The sequence below is a fragment of the Channa argus genome, unplaced genomic scaffold, assembly GCF_033026475.1.
Source record: "Channa argus isolate prfri unplaced genomic scaffold, Channa argus male v1.0 Contig035, whole genome shotgun sequence".
Classification (NCBI taxonomy): domain Eukaryota; kingdom Metazoa; phylum Chordata; class Actinopteri; order Anabantiformes; family Channidae; genus Channa; species Channa argus.
Genome location: NW_027125254.1, coordinates 86078 through 107040, shown reverse-complemented (window position 1 = coordinate 107040; position 20963 = coordinate 86078). Strand labels below are relative to the sequence as shown.

General features: G+C 42.9%; 14 non-coding genes across 14 annotated transcripts; all 14 read right to left on the bottom strand.

Moving 5' to 3' along the window:
• Window positions 1-513: 513 nt before the first annotated feature.
• trnai-aau (transfer RNA isoleucine (anticodon AAU)) lies at window positions 514-587 on the bottom strand. Its single transcript has one exon. It is a non-coding gene; the product is annotated as a tRNA-Ile (tRNA).
• Window positions 588-1531: 944 nt separating this feature from the next.
• Window positions 1532-1604, bottom strand: trnar-ucg (transfer RNA arginine (anticodon UCG)). The gene has a single exon. It is a non-coding gene; the product is annotated as a tRNA-Arg (tRNA).
• A 1404-nt stretch (window positions 1605-3008) lies between these two features.
• Window positions 3009-3081, bottom strand: trnar-ucg (transfer RNA arginine (anticodon UCG)). The gene has a single exon. It is a non-coding gene; the product is annotated as a tRNA-Arg (tRNA).
• A 383-nt stretch (window positions 3082-3464) lies between these two features.
• Window positions 3465-3538, bottom strand: trnai-aau (transfer RNA isoleucine (anticodon AAU)). The gene has a single exon. It is a non-coding gene; the product is annotated as a tRNA-Ile (tRNA).
• A 944-nt stretch (window positions 3539-4482) lies between these two features.
• On the bottom strand, window positions 4483-4555 carry trnar-ucg (transfer RNA arginine (anticodon UCG)). Its single transcript has one exon. It is a non-coding gene; the product is annotated as a tRNA-Arg (tRNA).
• A 4359-nt stretch (window positions 4556-8914) lies between these two features.
• Window positions 8915-8987, bottom strand: trnar-ucg (transfer RNA arginine (anticodon UCG)). The gene has a single exon. It is a non-coding gene; the product is annotated as a tRNA-Arg (tRNA).
• A 1404-nt stretch (window positions 8988-10391) lies between these two features.
• trnar-ucg (transfer RNA arginine (anticodon UCG)) lies at window positions 10392-10464 on the bottom strand. The gene has a single exon. It is a non-coding gene; the product is annotated as a tRNA-Arg (tRNA).
• Window positions 10465-10847: 383 nt separating this feature from the next.
• trnai-aau (transfer RNA isoleucine (anticodon AAU)) lies at window positions 10848-10921 on the bottom strand. Its single transcript has one exon. It is a non-coding gene; the product is annotated as a tRNA-Ile (tRNA).
• Window positions 10922-11865: 944 nt separating this feature from the next.
• trnar-ucg (transfer RNA arginine (anticodon UCG)) lies at window positions 11866-11938 on the bottom strand. Its single transcript has one exon. It is a non-coding gene; the product is annotated as a tRNA-Arg (tRNA).
• A 1861-nt stretch (window positions 11939-13799) lies between these two features.
• Window positions 13800-13873, bottom strand: trnai-aau (transfer RNA isoleucine (anticodon AAU)). Its single transcript has one exon. It is a non-coding gene; the product is annotated as a tRNA-Ile (tRNA).
• A 947-nt stretch (window positions 13874-14820) lies between these two features.
• trnar-ucg (transfer RNA arginine (anticodon UCG)) lies at window positions 14821-14893 on the bottom strand. Its single transcript has one exon. It is a non-coding gene; the product is annotated as a tRNA-Arg (tRNA).
• Window positions 14894-16754: 1861 nt separating this feature from the next.
• On the bottom strand, window positions 16755-16828 carry trnai-aau (transfer RNA isoleucine (anticodon AAU)). Its single transcript has one exon. It is a non-coding gene; the product is annotated as a tRNA-Ile (tRNA).
• A 947-nt stretch (window positions 16829-17775) lies between these two features.
• On the bottom strand, window positions 17776-17848 carry trnar-ucg (transfer RNA arginine (anticodon UCG)). The gene has a single exon. It is a non-coding gene; the product is annotated as a tRNA-Arg (tRNA).
• A 1860-nt stretch (window positions 17849-19708) lies between these two features.
• On the bottom strand, window positions 19709-19782 carry trnai-aau (transfer RNA isoleucine (anticodon AAU)). The gene has a single exon. It is a non-coding gene; the product is annotated as a tRNA-Ile (tRNA).
• Window positions 19783-20963: the final 1181 nt, after the last annotated feature.

Sequence of the window (20963 nt, the reverse complement as noted above, 5' to 3'; positions counted from 1 at the left end):
AAAAACCCATGGAAGTTTGTACTTTCCAGGCACATCAAACAGCAAGGACTGGAAGCTCAACCACGAAGCGACTCGAACCCTCAATCTTCTGATCCGAAGTCAGACGCCTTGTCCATTAGGCCACGTGGTCGGAACCGAGTCTTTCAAAGGACTGGAGCCGTGCTCATTAGACTGTGTGGTCTGAACAGAGGTTTGTTTCAGGAGGCTAGAGGAGCTGGGTGAGTGAGGAAGGGAGACTTGATTGTAAAAACGTACATGTGAATAATTTTTTGAATTGCAAAACCTGTAGACAGCGTTGAACTATCTGGGAATGTGAAATTATGTGAGTATTCTTTGATATCATTAACTAAAAAGGAAATGCGGGAAAGGTTTCTTATGCAAGACAGTTTAGTCAGCAATGTTACCTGGTTGATAACTCAAAAGGCCAGGTTTATGTAGCATGTGAAAAGCAAGCAACCGTGCAGTCAGGATTAATCTTGCCTTGGAAAGAGTTGCTTGCATCGTGCTTTTCAATGGCCAGTATGGGGATTGAACCCATGACCTTGGCGTTATTAGCACCACGCTCTAACCATCTGAGCTAACCGGCCCAGCATGCTGCAAAAGAGTCATTTTCCCAGATGCACAGCTGCGTCAATGTCTCAGTGATTTTGTCTGAGATACAATGGCCCTTTCATAATGGGTGACGTCATAATCCTGTCTTTTGGACATCAGAGATGATGCAGTTCCATGGCCAAACAGTTGGAGATGAAATCATTTTAATTGAAGGAAGTGGGTCTTTGCTGATCTCATGTACTGACTTGTAATAGGGCCTCTTGTAGATTTGTTTCTTTTTTCAAATGAGCACTGCAGACAGATGGGAATTCAGATTTTTTGTAAGTAGAGATTAGGGGCAAGAAAGAAGATCAGCCACTGGCACCATCGCCTCTACGCTCTAACCTTCTCAATTGAACATCCTGGTCTTAAGAGCAGCACATTGAGTTCCGGAAGATAATTGCTATTTGTGCATACCTCTTTAGCAGTGAAGTGTGATTGATAAAACCTTTTCGTTTGAATGTTACCCTGTTTTTGCAACCTTGAAACACACGGAAAAAAAGATTTTCCAGGCACATCCAGTGAGTAAGTACAAGAAGAGCAACCACAAAGGGACTCGACCCTTCAATCTTCCTATTTGAAGTCAGATGCTTTGTCCATTAGGTCACTTGGTCTGAACTAGGGTGGGTTTCGAAAGGTTAGGGGAGCTAGGACAGTGAGGAAGGGAGACTTGATTGTAAAACAGGACATGTGAAAACTTCACAATTGTAAAGCCGATAGACAGCGTTGAAGCATTTGTGAATGTGATGTTGTGTCAGATACTCTTCGATATCATTGTGTGCATATGTACATGCAGGAAAATGTTTCTTGTGCAAAACAGCTCAGTGAGGGTGATTGATAATAGCTTCCTTTGCTTAAGTGTCACTCTGTTCCTACGACCATGAAAAACCCATGGAAGTTTGTACTTTCCAGGCACATCAAACAGAAAGGACTGGAAGCTCAACCACAAAGGGACTCGAACCCTCAATCTTCTGATCCGAAGTCAGACGCCTTGTCCATTAGGCCACGTGGTCGGAACCAAGTCTTTCAAAGGACTGAAGCCGTGCTCATTAGACTGTGTGGTCTGAACAGAGGTTTGTTTCAGGAGGCTAGAGGAGCTGGGTGAGTGAGGAAGGGAGACTTGATTGTAAAAACGTACATGTGAATAATTTTTTGAATTGCAAAACCTGTAGACAGCGTTGAACTATCTGGGAATGTGAAATTATGTGAGTATTCTTTGATATCATTAACTAAAAAGGAAATGCGGGAAAGGTTTCTTATGCAAGACAGTTCAGTCAGCAATGTTACCTGGTTGATAACTCAAAAGGCCAGGTTTATGTAGCATGTGAAAAGCAAGCAACCGTGCAGTCAGGATTAATCTTGCCTTGGAAAGAGTTGCTTGCATCGTGCTTTTCAATGGCCAGTATGGGGATGGAACCCATGACCTTGGCGTTATTAGCACCACTCTCTAACCATCTGAGCTAACCGGCCCAGCATGCTGCAAAAGAGTCATTTTCCCAGCTGCACAGCTGCGTCAATGTCTCAGTGATTTTGTCTGACATACGATGGCCCTTTCATAATGGGTGACGTCATAATCCTGTCTTTTGGACATCAGAGATGATGCAGTTCCATGGCCAAACAGTTGGAGATGAAATCATTTTAATTGAAGGAAGTGGGTCTTTGCTGATCTCATGTACTGACTTGTAATAGGGCCTCTTGTAGATTTGTTTCTTTTTTCAAATGAGCACTGCAGACAGATGGGAATTCAGATTTTTTGTAAGTAGAGATTAGGGGCAAGAAAGAAGATCAGCCACTGGCACCATCGCCTCTACGCTCTAACCTTCTCAATTGAACATCCTGGTCTTAAGAGCAGCACATTGACTTCCGGAAGATAATTGCTATTTGTGCATACCTCTTTAGCAGTGAAGAAGTGTGATTGATAAAACCTTTTCGCTTGAATGTTACCCTGTTTCTGCAACCTTGAAACACACGGAAAAAAAGATTTTCCAGGCACATCCATTGAGTAAGTACAAGAAGAGCAACCACAAAGGGACTCGACCCTTCAATCTTCCTATTTGAAGTCAGATGCTTTGTCCATTAGGTCACTTGGTCTGAACTAGGGTGGGTTTCGAAAGGTTAGGGGAGCTAGGACAGTGAGGAAGGGAGACTTGATTGTAAAACAGGACATGTGAAAACTTCACAATTGTAAAGCCCATAGACAGCGTTGAAGCATTTGTGAATGTGATGTTGTGTCAGATACTCTTCGATATCATTGTGTGCATAAGTACATGCAGGAAAATGTTTCTTGTGCAAAACAGCTCAGTGAGGGTGATTGATAATAGCTTCCTTTGCTTAAGTGTCACTCTGTTCCTACAACCATGAAAAACCCATGGAAGTTTGTACTTTCCAGGCACATCAAACAGCAAGGACTGGAAGCTCAACCACGAAGCGACTCGAACCCTCAATCTTCTGATCCGAAGTCAGACGCCTTGTCCACTAGGCCACGTGGTCGGAACCGAGTCTTTCAAAGGACTGGAGCCGTGCTCATTAGACTGTGTGGTCTGAACAGAGGTTTGTTTCAGGAGGCTAGAGGAGCTGGGTGAGTGAGGAAGGGAGACTTGATTGTAAAAACGTACATGTGAATAATTTTTTGAATTGCAAAACCTGTAGACAGCGTTGAACTATCTGGGAATGTGAAATTATGTGAGTATTCTTTGATATCATTAACTAAAAAGGAAATGCGGGAAAGGTTTCTTATGCAAGACAGTTTAGTCAGCAATGTTACCTGGTTGATAACTCAAAAGGCCAGGTTTATGTAGCATGTGAAAAGCAAGCAACCGTGCAGTCAGGATTAATCTTGCCTTGGAAAGAGTTGCTTGCATCGTGCTTTTCAATGGCCAGTATGGGGATTGAACCCATGACCTTGGCGTTATTAGCACCACGCTCTACCCATCTGAGCTAACCGGCCCAGCATGCTGCAAAAGAGTCATTTTCCCAGGTGCACAGCTGCGTCAATGTCTCAGTGATTTTGTCTGAGATACGATGGCCCTTTCATAATGGGTGACGTCATAATCCTGTCTTTTGGACATCAGAGATGATGCAGTTCCATGGCCAAACAGTTGTAGATGAAATCATTTTAATTGAAGGAAGTGGGTCTTTGCTGATCTCATGTACTGACTTGTAATAGGGCCTCTTGTAGATTTGTTTCTTTTTTCAAATGAGCACTGCAGACAGATGGGAATTCAGATTTTTTGTAAGTAGAGATTAGGGGCAAGAAAGAAGATCAGCCACTGGCACCATCGCCTCTACGCTCTAACCTTCTCAATTGAACATCCTGGTCTTAAGAGCAGCACATTGAGTTCCGGAAGATAATTGCTATTTGTGCATACCTCTTTAGCAGTGAAGTGTGATTGATAAAACCTTTTCGTTTGAATGTTACCCTGTTTTTGCAACCTTGAAACACACGGAAAAAAAGATTTTCCAGGCACATCCAGTGAGTAAGTACAAGAAGAGCAACCACAAAGGGACTCGACCCTTCAATCTTCCTATTTGAAGTCAGATGCTTTGTCCATTAGGTCACTTGGTCTGAACTAGGGTGGGTTTTGAAAGGTTAGGGGAGCTAGGACAGTGAGGAAGGGAGACTTGATTGTAAAACAGGACATGTGAAAACTTCACAATTGTAAAGCCGATAGACAGCGTTGAAGCATTTGTGAATGTGATGTTGTGTCAGATACTCTTCGATATCATTGTGTGCATATGTACATGCAGGAAAATGTTTCTTGTGCAAAACAGCTCAGTGAGGGTGATTGATAATAGCTTCCTTTGCTTAAGTGTCACTCTGTTCCTACGACCATGAAAAACCCATGGAAGTTTGTACTTTCCAGGCACATCAAACAGAAAGGACTGGAAGCTCAACCACAAAGGGACTCGAACCCTCAATCTTCTGATCCGAAGTCAGACGCCTTGTCCATTAGGCCACGTGGTCGGAACCAAGTCTTTCAAAGGACTGAAGCCGTGCTCATTAGACTGTGTGGTCTGAACAGAGGTTTGTTTCAGGAGGCTAGAGGAGCTGGGTGAGTGAGGAAGGGAGACTTGATTGTAAAAACGTACATGTGAATAATTTTTTGAATTGCAAAACCTGTAGACAGCGTTGAACTATCTGGGAATGTGAAATTATGTGAGTATTCTTTGATATCATTAACTAAAAAGGAAATGCGGGAAAGGTTTCTTATGCAAGACAGTTCAGTCAGCAATGTTACCTGGTTGATAACTCAAAAGGCCAGGTTTATGTAGCATGTGAAAAGCAAGCAACCGTGCAGTCAGGATTAATCTTGCCTTGGAAAGAGTTGCTTGCATCGTGCTTTTCAATGGCCAGTATGGGGATGGAACCCATGACCTTGGCGTTATTAGCACCACTCTCTAACCATCTGAGCTAACCGGCCCAGCATGCTGCAAAAGAGTCATTTTCCCAGCTGCACAGCTGCGTCAATGTCTCAGTGATTTTGTCTGACATACGATGGCCCTTTCATAATGGGTGACGTCATAATCCTGTCTTTTGGACATCAGAGATGATGTAGTTCCATGGCCAAACAGTTGGAAATGAAATCATTTTAATTCAAGGAAGTGGGTCTTTGCTGATCTCATGTACTGACTTGTAATAGGGCCTCTTGTAGATTTGTTTCTTTTTTCAAATGAGCACTGCAGACAGATGGGAATTCAAATTTTTTGTAAGTAGAGATTAGGGGCAAGAAAGAAGATCAGCCACTGGCACCATCGCCTCTACACTCTAACCTTCTCAATTGAACATCCTGGTCTTAAGAGCAGCAAATTTGACTTCCGCAAGATAATTGCTATTTGTGCATACCTCTTTAGCAGTGAAGAAGTGTGATTGATAAAACCTTTTCGCTTGAATGTTACCCTGTTTCTGCAACCTTGAAACACACCGAAAAAAAGATTTTCCAGGCACATCCATTGAGTAAGTACAAGAAGAGCAACCACAAAGGGACTCGACCCTTCAATCTTCCTATTTGAAGTCAGATGCTTTGTCCATTAGGTCACTTGGTCTGAACTAGGGTGGGTTTCGAAAGGTTAGGGGAGCTAGGACAGTGAGGAAGGGAGACTTGATTGTAAAACAGGACATGTGAAAACTTCACAATTGTAAAGCCGATAGACAGCGTTGAAGCATTTGTGAATGTGATGTTGTGTCAGATACTCTTCGATATCATTGTGTGCATAAGTACATGCAGGAAAATGTTTCTTGTGCAAAAAAGCTCAGTGAGGGTGATTGATAATAGCTTCCTTTGCTTAAGTGTCACTCTGTTCCTACGACCATGAAAAACCCATGGAAGTTTGTACTTTCCAGGCACATCAAACAGAAAGGACTGGAAGCTCAACCACAAACGGACTCGAACCCTCAATCTTCTGATACGAAGTCAGACGCCTTGTCCATTAGGCCACGTGGTCGGAACCGAGACTTTCAAAGGACTGGAGCCGTGCTCATTAGACTGTGTGGTCTGAACAGAGGTTTGTTTCAGGAGGCTAGAGGAGCTGGGTGAGTGAGGAAGGGAGACTTGATTGTAAAAACGTACATGTGAATAATTTTTTGAATTGCAAAACCTGTAGACAGCGTTGAACTATCTGGGAATGTGAAATTATGTGAGTATTCTTTGATATCATTAATTAAAAAGGAAATGCGGGAAAGGTTTCTTATGCAAGACAGTTCAGTCAGCAATGTTACCTGGTTGATAACTCAAAAGGCCAGGTTTATGTAGCATGTGAAAAGCAAGCAACCGTGCAATCAGGATTAATCTTGCCTTGGAAAGAGTTGCTTGCATCGTGCTTTTCAATGGCCAGTATGGGGATGGAACCCATGACCTTGCCGTTATTAGCACCACTCTCTAACCATCTGAGCTAACCGGCCCAGCATGATGCAAAAGAGTCATTTTCCCAGCTGCACAGCTGCGTCAATGTCTCAGTGATTTTGTCTGACATACGATGGCCCTTTCATAATGGGTGACGTCATAATCCTGTCTTTTGGACATCAGAGATGATGTAGTTCCATGGCCAAACAGTTGGAGATGAAATCATTTTAATTCAAGGAAGTGGGTCTTTGCTGATCTCATGTACTGACTTGTAATAGGGCCTCTTGTAGATTTGTTTCTTTTTTCAAATGAGCACTGCAGACAGATGGGAATTCAGATTTTTTGTAAGTAGAGATTAGGGGCAAGAAAGAAGATCAGCCACTGGCACCATCGCCTCTACGCTCTAACCTTCTCAATTGAACATCCTGGTCTTAAGAGCAGCACATTGAGTTCCGGAAGATAATTGCTATTTGTGCATACCTCTTTAGCAGTGAAGAAGTGTGATTGATAAAACCTTTTCGCTTGAATGTTACCCTGTTTTTGCAACCTTGAAACACACGGAAAAAAAGATTTTCCAGGCACATCCAGTGAGTAAGTACAAGAAGAGCAACCACAAAGGGACTCGACCCTTCAATCTTCCTATTTGAAGTCAGATGCTTTGTCCATTAGGTCACTTGGTCTGAACTAGGGTGGGTTTCGAAAGGTTAGGGGAGCTAGGACAGTGAGGAAGGGAGACTTGATTGTAAATCAGGACATGTGAAAACTTCACAATTATAAAGCCCATAGACAGCGTTGAAGCATTTGTGAATGTGATGTTGTGTCAGATACTCTTCGATATCATTGTGTGCATATGTACATGCAGGAAAATGTTTCTTGTGCAAAACAGCTCAGTAAGGGTGATTGATAATAGCTTCCTTTGCTTAAGTGTCACTCTGTTCCTACGACCATGAAAAACCCATTGAAGTTTGTACTTTCCAGGCACATCAAACAGAAAGGACTGGAAGCTCAACCACAAAGGGACTCGAACCCTCAATTTTCTAATCCGAAGTCAGACGCCTTGTCCATTAGGCCACGTGGTCGGAACCGAGTCTTTCAAAGGACTGAAGCCGTGCTCATTAGACTGTGTGGTCTGAACAGAGGTTTGTTTCAGGAGGCTAGAGGAGCTGGGTGAGTGAGGAAGGGAGACTTGATTGTAAAAACGTACATGTGAATAATTTTTTGAATTGCAAAACCTGTAGACAGCGTTGAACTATCTGGGAATGTGAAATTATGTGAGTATTCTTTGATATCATTAACTAAAAAGGAAATGCGGGAAAGGTTTCTTATGCAAGACAGTTCAGTCAGCAATGTTACCTGGTTGATAACTCAAAAGGCCAGGTTTATGTAGCATGTGAAAAGTAAGCAACCGTGCAGTCAGGATTAATCTTGCCTTGGAAAGAGTTGCTTGCATCGTGCTTTTCAATGGCCAGTATGGGGATGGAACCCATGACCTTGGCGTTATTAGCACCACTCTCTAACCATCTGAGCTAACCGGCCCAGCATGCTGCAAAAGAGTCATTTTCCCAGCTGCACAGCTGCGTCAATGTCTCAGTGATTTTGTCTGACATACGATGGCCCTTTCATAATGGGTGACGTCATAATCCTGTCTTTTGGACATCAGAGATGATGTAGTTCCATGGCCAAACAGTTGGAGATGAAATCATTTTAATTGAAGGAAGTGGGTCTTTGCTGATCTCATGTACTGACTTGTAATAGGGCCTCTTGTAGATTTGTTTCTTTTTTCAAATGAGCACTGCAGACAGATGGGAATTCAGATTTTTTGTAAGTAGAGATTAGGGGCAAGAAAGAAGATCAGCCACTGGCACCATCGCTTCTACGCTCTAACCTTCTCAATTGAACATCCTGGTCTTAAGAGCAGCACATTGACTTCCGGAAGATAATTGCTATTTGTGCATACCTCTTTAGCAGTGAAGAAGTGTGATTGATAAAACCTTTTCGCTTGAATGTTACCCTGTTTCTGCAACCTTGAAACACACGGAAAAAAAGATTTTCCAGGCACATCCATTGAGTAAGTACAAGAAGAGCAACCACAAAGGGACTCGACCCTTCAATCTTCCTATTTGAAGTCAGATGCTTTGTCCATTAGGTCACTTGCTCTGAACTAGGGTGGGTTTCGAAAGGTTAGGGGAGCTAGGACAGTGAGGAAGGGAGACTTGATTGTAAAACAGGACTTGTGAAAACTTCACAATTGTAAAGCCCATAGACAGCGTTGAAGCATTTGTGAATGTGATGTTGTGTCAGATACTCTTCGATATCATTGTGTGCATATGTACATGCAGGAAAATGTTTCTTGTGCAAAACAGCTCAGTGAGGGTGATTGATAATAGCTTCCTTTGCTTAAGTGTCACTCTGTTCCTACGACCATGAAAAACCCATGGAAGTTTGTACTTTCCAGGCACATCAAACAGCAAGGACTGGAAGCTCAACCACGAAGGGACTCGAACCCTCAATCTTCTGATCCGAAGTCAGACGCCTTGTCCATTAGGCCACGTGGTCGGAACCGAGTCTTTCAAAGGACTGAAGCCGTGCTCATTAGACTGTGTGGTCTGAACAGAGGTTTGTTTCAGGAGGCTAGAGGAGCTGGGTGAGTGAGGAAGGGAGACTTGATTGTAAAAACGTACATGTGAATAATTTTTTGAATTGCAAAACCTGTAGACAGCGTTGAACTATCTGGGAATGTGAAATTATGTGAGTATTTTTTGATATCATTAACTGAAAAGGAAATGCGGGAAAGGTTTCTTATGCAAGACAGTTCAGTCAGCAATGTTACCTGGTTGATAACTCAAAAGGCCAGGTTTATGTAGCATGTGAAAAGCAAGCAACCGTGCAGTCAGGATTAATCTTGCCTTGGAAAGAGTTGCTTGCATCGTGCTTTTCAATGGCCAGTATGGGGATGGAACCCATGACCTTGGCGTTATTAGCACCACTCTCTAACCATCTGAGCTAACCGGCCCAGCATGCTGCAAAAGAGTCATTTTCCCAGCTGCACAGCTGCGTCAATGTCTCAGTGATTTTGTCTGACATACGATGGCCCTTTCATAATGGGTGACGTCATAATCCTGTCTTTTGGACATCAGAGATGATGTAGTTCCATGGCCAAACAGTTGGAGATGAAATCATTTTAATTCAAGGAAGTGGGTCTTTGCTGATCTCATGTACTGACTTGTAATAGGGCCTCTTGTAGATTTGTTTCTTTTTTCAAATGAGCACTGCAGACAGATGGGAATTCAAATTTTTTGTAAGTAGAGATTAGGCGCAAGAAAGAAGATCAGCCACTGGCACCATCGCCTCTACGCTCTAACCTTCTCAATTGAACATCCTGGTCTTAAGAGCAGCAAATTTGACTTCCGGAAGATAATTGCTATTTGTGCATACCTCTTTAGCAGTGAAGAAGTGTGATTGATAAAACCTTTTCGCTTGAATGTTACCCTGTTTCTGCAACCTTGAAACACACGGAAAAAAAGATTTTCCAGGCACATCCATTGAGTAAGTACAAGAAGAGCAACCACAAAGGGACTCGACCCTTCAATCTTCCTATTTGAAGTCAGATGCTTTGTCCATTAGGTCACTTGGTCTGAACTAGGGGGGTTTCGAAAGGTTAGGGGAGCTAGGACAGTGAGGAAGGGAGACTTGATTGTAAAACAGGACATGTGAAAACTTCACAATTGTAAAGCCCATAGACAGCGTTGAAGCATTTGTGAATGTGATGTTGTGTCAGATACTCTTCGATATCATTGTGTGCATAAGTACATGCAGGAAAATGTTTCCTGTGCAAAACAGCTCAGTGAGGGTGATTGATAATAGCTTCCTTTGCTTAAGTGTCACTCTGTTCCTACAACCATGAAAAACCCATGGAAGTTTGTACTTTCCAGGCACATCAAACAGCAAGGACTGGAAGCTCAACCACGAAGCGACTCGAACCCTCAATCTTCTGATCCGAAGTCAGACGCCTTGTCCACTAGGCCACGTGGTCGGAATCGAGTCTTTCAAAGGACTGGAGCCGTGCTCATTAGACTGTGTGGTCTGAACAGAGGTTTGTTTCAGGAGGCTAGAGGAGCTGGGTGAGTGAGGAAGGGAGACTTGATTGTAAAAACGTACATGTGAATAATTTTTTGAATTGCAAAACCTGTAGACAGCGTTGAACTATCTGGGAATGTGAAATTATGTGAGTATTCTTTGATATCATTAACTAAAAAGGAAATGCGGGAAAGGTTTCTTATGCAAGACAGTTTAGTCAGCAATGTTACCTGGTTGATAACTCAAAAGGCCAGGTTTATGTAGCATGTGAAAAGCAAGCAACCGTGCAGTCAGGATTAATCTTGCCTTGGAAAGAGTTGCTTGCATCGTGCTTTTCAATGGCCAGTATGGGGATTGAACCCATGACCTTGGCGTTATTAGCACCACGCTCTACCCATCTGAGCTAACCGGCCCAGCATGCTGCAAAAGAGTCATTTTCCCAGGTGCACAGCTGCGTCAATGTCTCAGTGATTTTGTCTGAGATACAATGGCCCTTTCATAATGGGTGACGTCATAATCCTGTCTTTTGGACATCAGAGATGATGCAGTTCCATGGCCAAACAGTTGTAGATGAAATCATTTTAATTGAAGGAAGTGGGTCTTTGCTGATCTCATGTACTGACTTGTAATAGGGCCTCTTGTAGATTTGTTTCTTTTTTCAAATGAGCACTGCAGACAGATGGGAATTCAGATTTTTTGTAAGTAGAGATTAGGGGCAAGAAAGAAGATCAGCCACTGGCACCATCGCCTCTACGCTCTAACCTTCTCAATTGAACATCCTGGTCTTAAGAGCAGCACATTGAGTTCCGGAAGATAATTGCTATTTGTGCATACCTCTTTAGCAGTGAAGTGTGATTGATAAAACCTTTTCGTTTGAATGTTACCCTGTTTTTGCAACCTTGAAACACACGGAAAAAAAGATTTTCCAGGCACATCCAGTGAGTAAGTACAAGAAGAGCAACCACAAAGGGACTCGACCCTTCAATCTTCCTATTTGAAGTCAGATGCTTTGTCCATTAGGTCACTTGGTCTGAACTAGGGTGGGTTTTGAAAGGTTAGGGGAGCTAGGACAGTGAGGAAGGGAGACTTGATTGTAAAACAGGACATGTGAAAACTTCACAATTGTAAAGCCGATAGACAGCGTTGAAGCATTTGTGAATGTGATGTTGTGTCAGATACTCTTCGATATCATTGTGTGCATATGTACATGCAGGAAAATGTTTCTTGTGCAAAACAGCTCAGTGAGGGTGATTGATAATAGCTTCCTTTGCTTAAGTGTCACTCTGTTCCTACGACCATGAAAAACCCATGGAAGTTTGTACTTTCCAGGCACATCAAACAGAAAGGACTGGAAGCTCAACCACAAAGGGACTCGAACCCTCAATCTTCTGATCCGAAGTCAGACGCCTTGTCCATTAGGCCACGTGGTCGGAACCAAGTCTTTCAAAGGACTGAAGCCGTGCTCATTAGACTGTGTGGTCTGAACAGAGGTTTGTTTCAGGAGGCTAGAGGAGCTGGGTGAGTGAGGAAGGGAGACTTGATTGTAAAAACGTACATGTGAATAATTTTTTGAATTGCAAAACCTGTAGACAGCGTTGAACTATCTGGGAATGTGAAATTATGTGAGTATTCTTTGATATCATTAACTAAAAAGGAAATGCAGGAAAGGTTTCTTATGCAAGACAGTTCAGTCAGCAATGTTACCTGGTTGATAACTCAAAAGGCCAGGTTTATGTAGCATGTGAAAAGCAAGCAACCGTGCAGTCAGGATTAATCTTGCCTTGGAAAGAGTTGCTTGCATCGTGCTTTTCAATGGCCAGTATGGGGATGGAACCCATGACCTTGGCGTTATTAGCACCACTCTCTAACCATCTGAGCTAACCGGCCCAGCATGCTGCAAAAGAGTCATTTTCCCAGCTGCACAGCTGCGTCAATGTCTCAGTGATTTTGTCTGACATACGATGGCCCTTTCATAATGGGTGACGTCATAATCCTGTCTTTTGGACATCAGAGATGATGTAGTTCCATGGCCAAACAGTTGGAAATGAAATCATTTTAATTCAAGGAAGTGGGTCTTTGCTGATCTCATGTACTGACTTGTAATAGGGCCTCTTGTAGATTTGTTTCTTTTTTCAAATGAGCACTGCAGACAGATGGGAATTCAAATTTTTTGTAAGTAGAGATTAGGGGCAAGAAAGAAGATCAGCCACTGGCACCATCGCCTCTACACTCTAACCTTCTCAATTGAACATCCTGGTCTTAAGAGCAGCAAATTTGACTTCCGCAAGATAATTGCTATTTGTGCATACCTCTTTAGCAGTGAAGAAGTGTGATTGATAAAACCTTTTCGCTTGAATGTTACCCTGTTTCTGCAACCTTGAAACACACCGAAAAAAAGATTTTCCAGGCACATCCATTGAGTAAGTACAAGAAGAGCAACCACAAAGGGACTCGACCCTTCAATCTTCCTATTTGAAGTCAGATGCTTTGTCCATTAGGTCACTTGGTCTGAACTAGGGTGGGTTTCGAAAGGTTAGGGGAGCTAGGACAGTGAGGAAGGGAGACTTGATTGTAAAACAAGACATGTGAAAACTTCACAATTGTAAAGCCCATAGACAGCGTTGAAGCATTTGTGAATGTGATGTTGTGTCAGATACTCTTCGATATCATTGTGTGCATAAGTACATGCAGGAAAATGTTTCCTGTGCAAAACAGCTCAGTGAGGGTGATTGATAATAGCTTCCTTTGCTTAAGTGTCACTCTGTTCCTACAACCATGAAAAACCCATGGAAGTTTGTACTTTCCAGGCACATCAAAGAGCAAGGACTGGAAGCTCAACCACGAAGCGACTCGAACCCTCAATCTTCTGATACGAAGTCAGAGGCCTTGTCCATTAGGCCACGTGGTCGGAACCGAGTCTTTCAAAGGACTGAAGCCGTGCTCATTAGACTGTGTGGTCTGAACAGAGGTTTGTTTCAGGAGGCTAGAGGAGCTGGGTGAGTGGGGAAGGGAGACTTGATTGTAAAAACGTACATGTGAATAATTTTTTGAATTGCAAAACCTGTAGACAGCGTTGAACTATCTGGGAATGTGAAATTATGTGAGTATTCTTTGATATCATTAACTAAAAAGGAAATGCGGGAAAGGTTTCTTATGCAAGACAGTTCAGTCAGCAATGTTACCTGGTTGATAACTCAAAAGGCCAGGTTTATGTAGCATGTGAAAAGCAAGCAACCGTGCAGTCAGGATTAATCTTGCCTTGGAAAGAGTTGCTTGCATCGTGCTTTTCAATGGCCAGTATGGGGATTGAACCCATGACCTTGGCGTTATTAGCACCACACTCTAACCATCTGAGCTAACCGGCCCAGCATGCTGCAAAAGAGTCATTTTCCCAGCTGCACAGCTGCGTCAATGTCTCAGTGATTTTGTCTGAGATACGATGGCCCTTTCATAATGGGTGACGTCATAATCCTGTCTTTTGGACATCAGAGATGATGCAGTTCCATGGCCAAACAGTTGGAGATGAAATCATTTTAATTCAAGGAAGTGGGTCTTTGCTGATCTCATGTACTGACTTGTAATAGGGCCTCTTGTAGATTTGTTTCTTTTTTCAAATGAGCACTGCAGACAGATGGGAATTCAGATTTTTTGTAAGTAGAGATTAGGGGCAAGAAAGAAGATCAGCCACTGGCACCATCGCCTCTACGCTCTAACCTTCTCAATTGAACATCCTGGTCTTAAGAGCAGCACATTGACTTCCGGAAGATAATTGCTATTTGTGCATACCTCTTTAGCAGTGAAGAAGTGTGATTGATAAAACCTTTTCGCTTGAATGTTACCCTGTTTCTGCAACCTTGAAACACACGGAAAAAAAGATTTTCCAGGCACATCCATTGAGTAAGTACAAGAAGAGCAACCACAAAGGGACTCGACCCTTCAATCTTCCTATTTGAAGTCAGATGCTTTGTCCATTAGGTCACTTGGTCTGAACTAGGGTGGGTTTCGAAAGGTTAGGGGAGCTAGGACAGTGAGGAAGGGAGACTTGATTGTAAAACAGGACATGTGAAAACTTCACAATTGTAAAGCCGATAGACAGCGTTGAAGCATTTGTGAATGTGATGTTGTGTCAGATACTCTTCGATATCATTGTGTGCATATGTACATGCAGGAAAATGTTTCTTGTGCAAAACAGCTCAGTGAGGGTGATTGATAATAGCTTCCTTTGCTTAAGTGTCACTCTGTTCCTACGACCATGAAAAACCCATGGAAGTTTGTACTTTCCAGGCACATCAAACAGAAAGGACTGGAAGCTCAACCACAAAGGGACTCGAACCCTCAATCTTCTGATCCGAAGTCAGACGCCTTGTCCATTAGGCCACGTGGTCGGAACCAAGTCTTTCAAAGGACTGAAGCCGTGCTCATTAGACTGTGTGATCTGAACAGAGGTTTGTTTCAGGAGGCTAGAGGAGCTGGGTGAGTGAGGAAGGGAGACTTGATTGTAAAAACGTACATGTGAATAATTTTTTGAATTGCAAAACCTGTAGACAGCGTTGAACTATCTGGGAATGTGAAATTATGTGAGTATTCTTTGATATCATTAACTAAAAAGGAAATGCAGGAAAGGTTTCTTATGCAAGACAGTTCAGTCAGCAATGTTACCTGGTTGATAACTCAAAAGGCCAGGTTTATGTAGCATGTGAAAAGCAAGCAACCGTGCAGTCAGGATTAATCTTGCCTTGGAAAGAGTTGCTTGCATCGTGCTTTTCAATGGCCAGTATGGGGATGGAACCCATGACCTTGGCGTTATTAGCACCACTCTCTAACCATCTGAGCTAACCGGCCCAGCATGCTGCAAAAGAGTCATTTTCCCAGCTGCACAGCTGCGTCAATGTCTCAGTGATTTTGTCTGACATACGATGGCCCTTTCATAATGGGTGACGTCATAATCCTGTCTTTTGGACATCAGAGATGATGTAGTTCCATGGCCAAACAGTTGGAAATGAAATCATTTTAATTCAAGGAAGTGGGTCTTTGCTGATCTCATGTACTGACTTGTAATAGGGCCTCTTGTAGATTTGTTTCTTTTTTCAAATGAGCACTGCAGACAGATGGGAATTCAAATTTTTTGTAAGTAGAGATTAGGGGCAAGAAAGAAGATCAGCCACTGGCACCATCGCCTCTACACTCTAACCTTCTCAATTGAACATCCTGGTCTTAAGAGCAGCAAATTTGACTTCCGCAAGATAATTGCTATTTGTGCATACCTCTTTAGCAGTGAAGAAGTGTGATTGATAAAACCTTTTCGCTTGAATGTTACCCTGTTTCTGCAACCTTGAAACACACCGAAAAAAAGATTTTCCAGGCACATCCATTGAGTAAGTACAAGAAGAGCAACCACAAAGGGACTCGACCCTTCAATCTTCCTATTTGAAGTCAGATGCTTTGTCCATTAGGTCACTTGGTCTGAACTAGGGTGGGTTTCGAAAGGTTAGGGGAGCTAGGACAGTGAGGAAGGGAGACTTGATTGTAAAACAAGACATGTGAAAACTTCACAATTGTAAAGCCCATAGACAGCGTTGAAGCATTTGTGAATGTGATGTTGTGTCAGATACTCTTCGATATCATTGTGTGCATAAGTACATGCAGGAAAATGTTTCCTGTGCAAAACAGCTCAGTGAGGGTGATTGATAATAGCTTCCTTTGCTTAAGTGTCACTCTGTTCCTACAACCATGAAAAACCCATGGAAGTTTGTACTTTCCAGGCACATCAAAGAGCAAGGACTGGAAGCTCAACCACGAAGCGACTCGAACCCTCAATCTTCTGATACGAAGTCAGAGGCCTTGTCCATTAGGCCACGTGGTCGGAACCGAGTCTTTCAAAGGACTGAAGCCGTGCTCATTAGACTGTGTGGTCTGAACAGAGGTTTGTTTCAGGAGGCTAGAGGAGCTGGGTGAGTGGGGAAGGGAGACTTGATTGTAAAAACGTACATGTGAATAATTTTTTGAATTGCAAAACCTGTAGACAGCGTTGAACTATCTGGGAATGTGAAATTATGTGAGTATTCTTTGATATCATTAACTAAAAAGGAAATGCGGGAAAGGTTTCTTATGCAAGACAGTTCAGTCAGCAATGTTACCTGGTTGATAACTCAAAAGGCCAGGTTTATGTAGCATGTGAAAAGCAAGCAACCGTGCAGTCAGGATTAATCTTGCCTTGGAAAGAGTTGCTTGCATCGTGCTTTTCAATGGCCAGTATGGGGATTGAACCCATGACCTTGGCGTTATTAGCACCACACTCTAACCATCTGAGCTAACCGGCCCAGCATGCTGCAAAAGAGTCATTTTCCCAGCTGCACAGCTGCGTCAATGTCTCAGTGATTTTGTCTGAGATACGATGGCCCTTTCATAATGGGTGACGTCATAATCCTGTCTTTTGGACATCAGAGATGATGTAGTTCCATGGCCAAACAGTTGGAGATGAAATCATTTTAATTGAAGGAAGTGGGTCTTTGCTGATCTCATGTACTGACTTGTAATAGGGCCTCTTGTAGATTTGTTTCTTTTTTCAAATGAGCACTGCAGACAGATGGGAATTCAGATTTTTTGTAAGTAGAGATTAGGGGCAAGAAAGAAGATCAGCCACTGGCACCATCGCTTCTACGCTCTAACCTTCTCAATTGAACATCCTGGTCTTAAGAGCAGCACATTGACTTCCGGAAGATAATTGCTATTTGTGCATACCTCTTTAGCAGTGAAGAAGTGTGATTGATAAAACCTTTTCGCTTGAATGTTACCCTGTTTCTGCAACCTTGAAACACACGGAAAAAAAGATTTTCCAGGCACATCCATTGAGTAAGTACAAGAAGAGCAACCACAAAGGGACTCGACCCTTCAATCTTCCTATTTGAAGTCAGATGCTTTGTCCATTAGGTCACTTGCTCTGAACTAGGGTGGGTTTCGAAAGGTTAGGGGAGCTAGGACAGTGAGGAAGGGAGACTTGATTGTAAAACAGGACATGTGAAAACTTCACAATTGTAAAGCCCATAGACAGCGTTGAAGCATTTGTGAATGTGATGTTGTGTCAGATACTCTTCGATATCATTGTGTGCATATGTACATGCAGGAAAATGTTTCTTGTGCAAAACAGCTCAGTGAGGGTGATTGATAATAGCTTCCTTTGCTTAAGTGTCACTCTGTTCCTACGACCATGAAAAACCCATGGAAGTTTGTACTTTCCAGGCACATCAAACAGCAAGGACTGGAAGCTCAACCACGAAGGGACTCGAACCCTCAATCTTCTGATCCGAAGTCAGACGCCTTGTCCATTAGGCCACGTGGTCGGAACCGAGTCTTTCAAAGGACTGAAGCCGTGCTCATTAGACTGTGTGGTCTGAACAGAGGTTTGTTTCAGGAGGCTAGAGGAGCTGGGTGAGTGAGGAAGGGAGACTTGATTGTAAAAACGTACATGTGAATAATTTTTTGAATTGCAAAACCTGTAGACAGCGTTGAACTATCTGGGAATGTGAAATTATGTGAGTATTTTTTGATATCATTAACTGAAAAGGAAATGCGGGAAAGGTTTCTTATGCAAGACAGTTCAGTCAGCAATGTTACCTGGTTGATAACTCAAAAGGCCAGGTTTATGTAGCATGTGAAAAGCAAGCAACCGTGCAGTCAGGATTAATCTTGCCTTGGAAAGAGTTGCTTGCATCGTGCTTTTCAATGGCCAGTATGGGGATGGAACCCATGACCTTGGCGTTATTAGCACCACTCTCTAACCATCTGAGCTAACCGGCCCAGCATGCTGCAAAAGAGTCATTTTCCCAGCTGCACAGCTGCGTCAATGTCTCAGTGATTTTGTCTGACATACGATGGCCCTTTCATAATGGGTGACGTCATAATCCTGTCTTTTGGACATCAGAGATGATGTAATTCCATGGCCAAACAGTTGGAGATGAAATCATTTTAATTCAAGGAAGTGGGTCTTTGCTGATCTCATGTACTGACTTGTAATAGGGCCTCTTGTAGATTTGTTTCTTTTTTCAAATGAGCACTGCAGACAGATGGGAATTCAAATTTTTTGTAAGTAGAGATTAGGCGCAAGAAAGAAGATCAGCCACTGGCACCATCGCCTCTACGCTCTAACCTTCTCAATTGAACATCCTGGTCTTAAGAGCAGCAAATTTGACTTCCGGAAGATAATTGCTATTTGTGCATACCTCTTTAGCAGTGAAGAAGTGTGATTGATAAAACCTTTTCGCTTGAATGTTACCCTGTTTCTGCAACCTTGAAACACACGGAAAAAAAGATTTTCCAGGCACATCCATTGAGTAAGTACAAGAAGAGCAACCACAAAGGGACTCGACCCTTCAATCTTCCTATTTGAAGTCAGATGCTTTGTCCATTAGGTCACTTGGTCTGAACTAGGGGGGTTTCGAAAGGTTAGGGGAGCTAGGACAGTGAGGAAGGGAGACTTGATTGTAAAACAGGACATGTGAAAACTTCACAATTGTAAAGCCCATAGACAGCGTTGAAGCATTTGTGAATGTGATGTTGTGTCAGATACTCTTCGATATCATTGTGTGCATAAGTACATGCAGGAAAATGTTTCCTGTGCAAAACAGCTCAGTGAGGGTGATTGATAATAGCTTCCTTTGCTTAAGTGTCACTCTGTTCCTACAACCATGAAAAACCCATGGAAGTTTGTACTTTCCAGGCACATCAAACAGCAAGGACTGGAAGCTCAACCACGAAGCGACTCGAACCCTCAATCTTCTGATACGAAGTCAGAGGCCTTGTCCATTAGGCCACGTGGTCGGAACCGAGTCTTTCAAAGGACTGAAGCCGTGCTCATTAGACTGTGTGGTCTGAACAGAGGTTTGTTTCAGGAGGCTAGAGGAGCTGGGTGAGTGGGGAAGGGAGACTTGATTGTAAAAACGTACATGTGAATAATTTTTTGAATTGCAAAACCTGTAGACAGCGTTGAACTATCTGGGAATGTGAAATTATGTGAGTATTCTTTGATATCATTAACTAAAAAGGAAATGCGGGAAAGGTTTCTTATGCAAGACAGTTCAGTCAGCAATGTTACCTGGTTGATAACTCAAAAGGCCAGGTTTATGTAGCATGTGAAAAGCAAGCAACCGTGCAGTCAGGATTAATCTTGCCTTGGAAAGAGTTGCTTGCATCGTGCTTTTCAATGGCCAGTATGGGGATTGAACCCATGACCTTGGCGTTATTAGCACCACGCTCTAGCCATCTGAGCTAACCGGCCCAGCATGCTGCAAAAGAGTCATTTTCCCAGCTGCACAGCTGCGTCAATGTCTCAGTGATTTTGTCTGAGATACGATGGCCCTTTCATAATGGGTGACGTCATAATCCTGTCTTTTGGACATCAGAGATGATGCAGTTCCATGGCCAAACAGTTGGAGATGAAATCATTTTAATTGAAGGAAGTGGGTCTTTGCTGATCTCATGTACTGACTTGTAATAGGGCCTCTTGTAGATTTGTTTCTTTTTTCAAATGAGCACTGCAGACAGATGGGAATTCAGATTTTTTGTAAGTAGAGATTAGGGGCAAGAAAGAAGATCAGCCACTGGCACCATCGCCTCTACGCTCTAACCTTCTCAATTGAACATCCTGGTCTTAAGAGCAGCACATTGACTTCCGGAAGATAATTGCTATTTGTGCATACCTCCTTAGCAGTGAAGAAGTGTGATTGATAAAACCTTTTCGCTTGAATGTTACCCTGTTTCTGCAACCTTGAAACACACGGAAAAAAAGATTTTCCAGGCACATCCATTGAGTAAGTACAAGAAGAGCAACCACAAAGGGACTCGACCCTTCAATCTTCCTATTTGAAGTCAGATGCTTTGTCCATTAGGTCACTTGGTCTGAACTAGGGTGGGTTTCGAAAGGTTAGGGGAGCTAGGACAGTGAGGAAGGGAGACTTGATTGTAAAACAGGACATGTGAAAACTTCACAATTGTAAAGCCCATAGATAGCGTTGAAGCATTTGTGAATGTGATGTTGTGTCAGATACTCTTCGATATCATTGTGTGCATAAGTACATGCAGGAAAATGTTTCTTGTGCAAAACAGCTCAGTGAGGGTGATTGATAATAGCTTCCTTTGCTTAAGTGTCACTCTGTTCCTACAACCATGAAAAACCCATGGAAGTTTGTACTTTCCAGGCACATCAAACAGCAAGGACTGGAAGCTCAACCACGAAGCGACTCGAACCCTCAATCTTCTGATCCGAAGTCAGACGCCTTGTCCATTAGGCCACGTGGTCGGAACCGAGTCTTTCAAAGGACTGGAGCCGTGCTCATTAGACTGTGTGGTCTGAACAGAGGTTTGTTTCAGGAGGCTAGAGGAGCTGGGTGAGTGAGGAAGGGAGACTTGATTGTAAAAACGTACATGTGAATAATTTTTTGAATTGCAAAACCTGTAGAC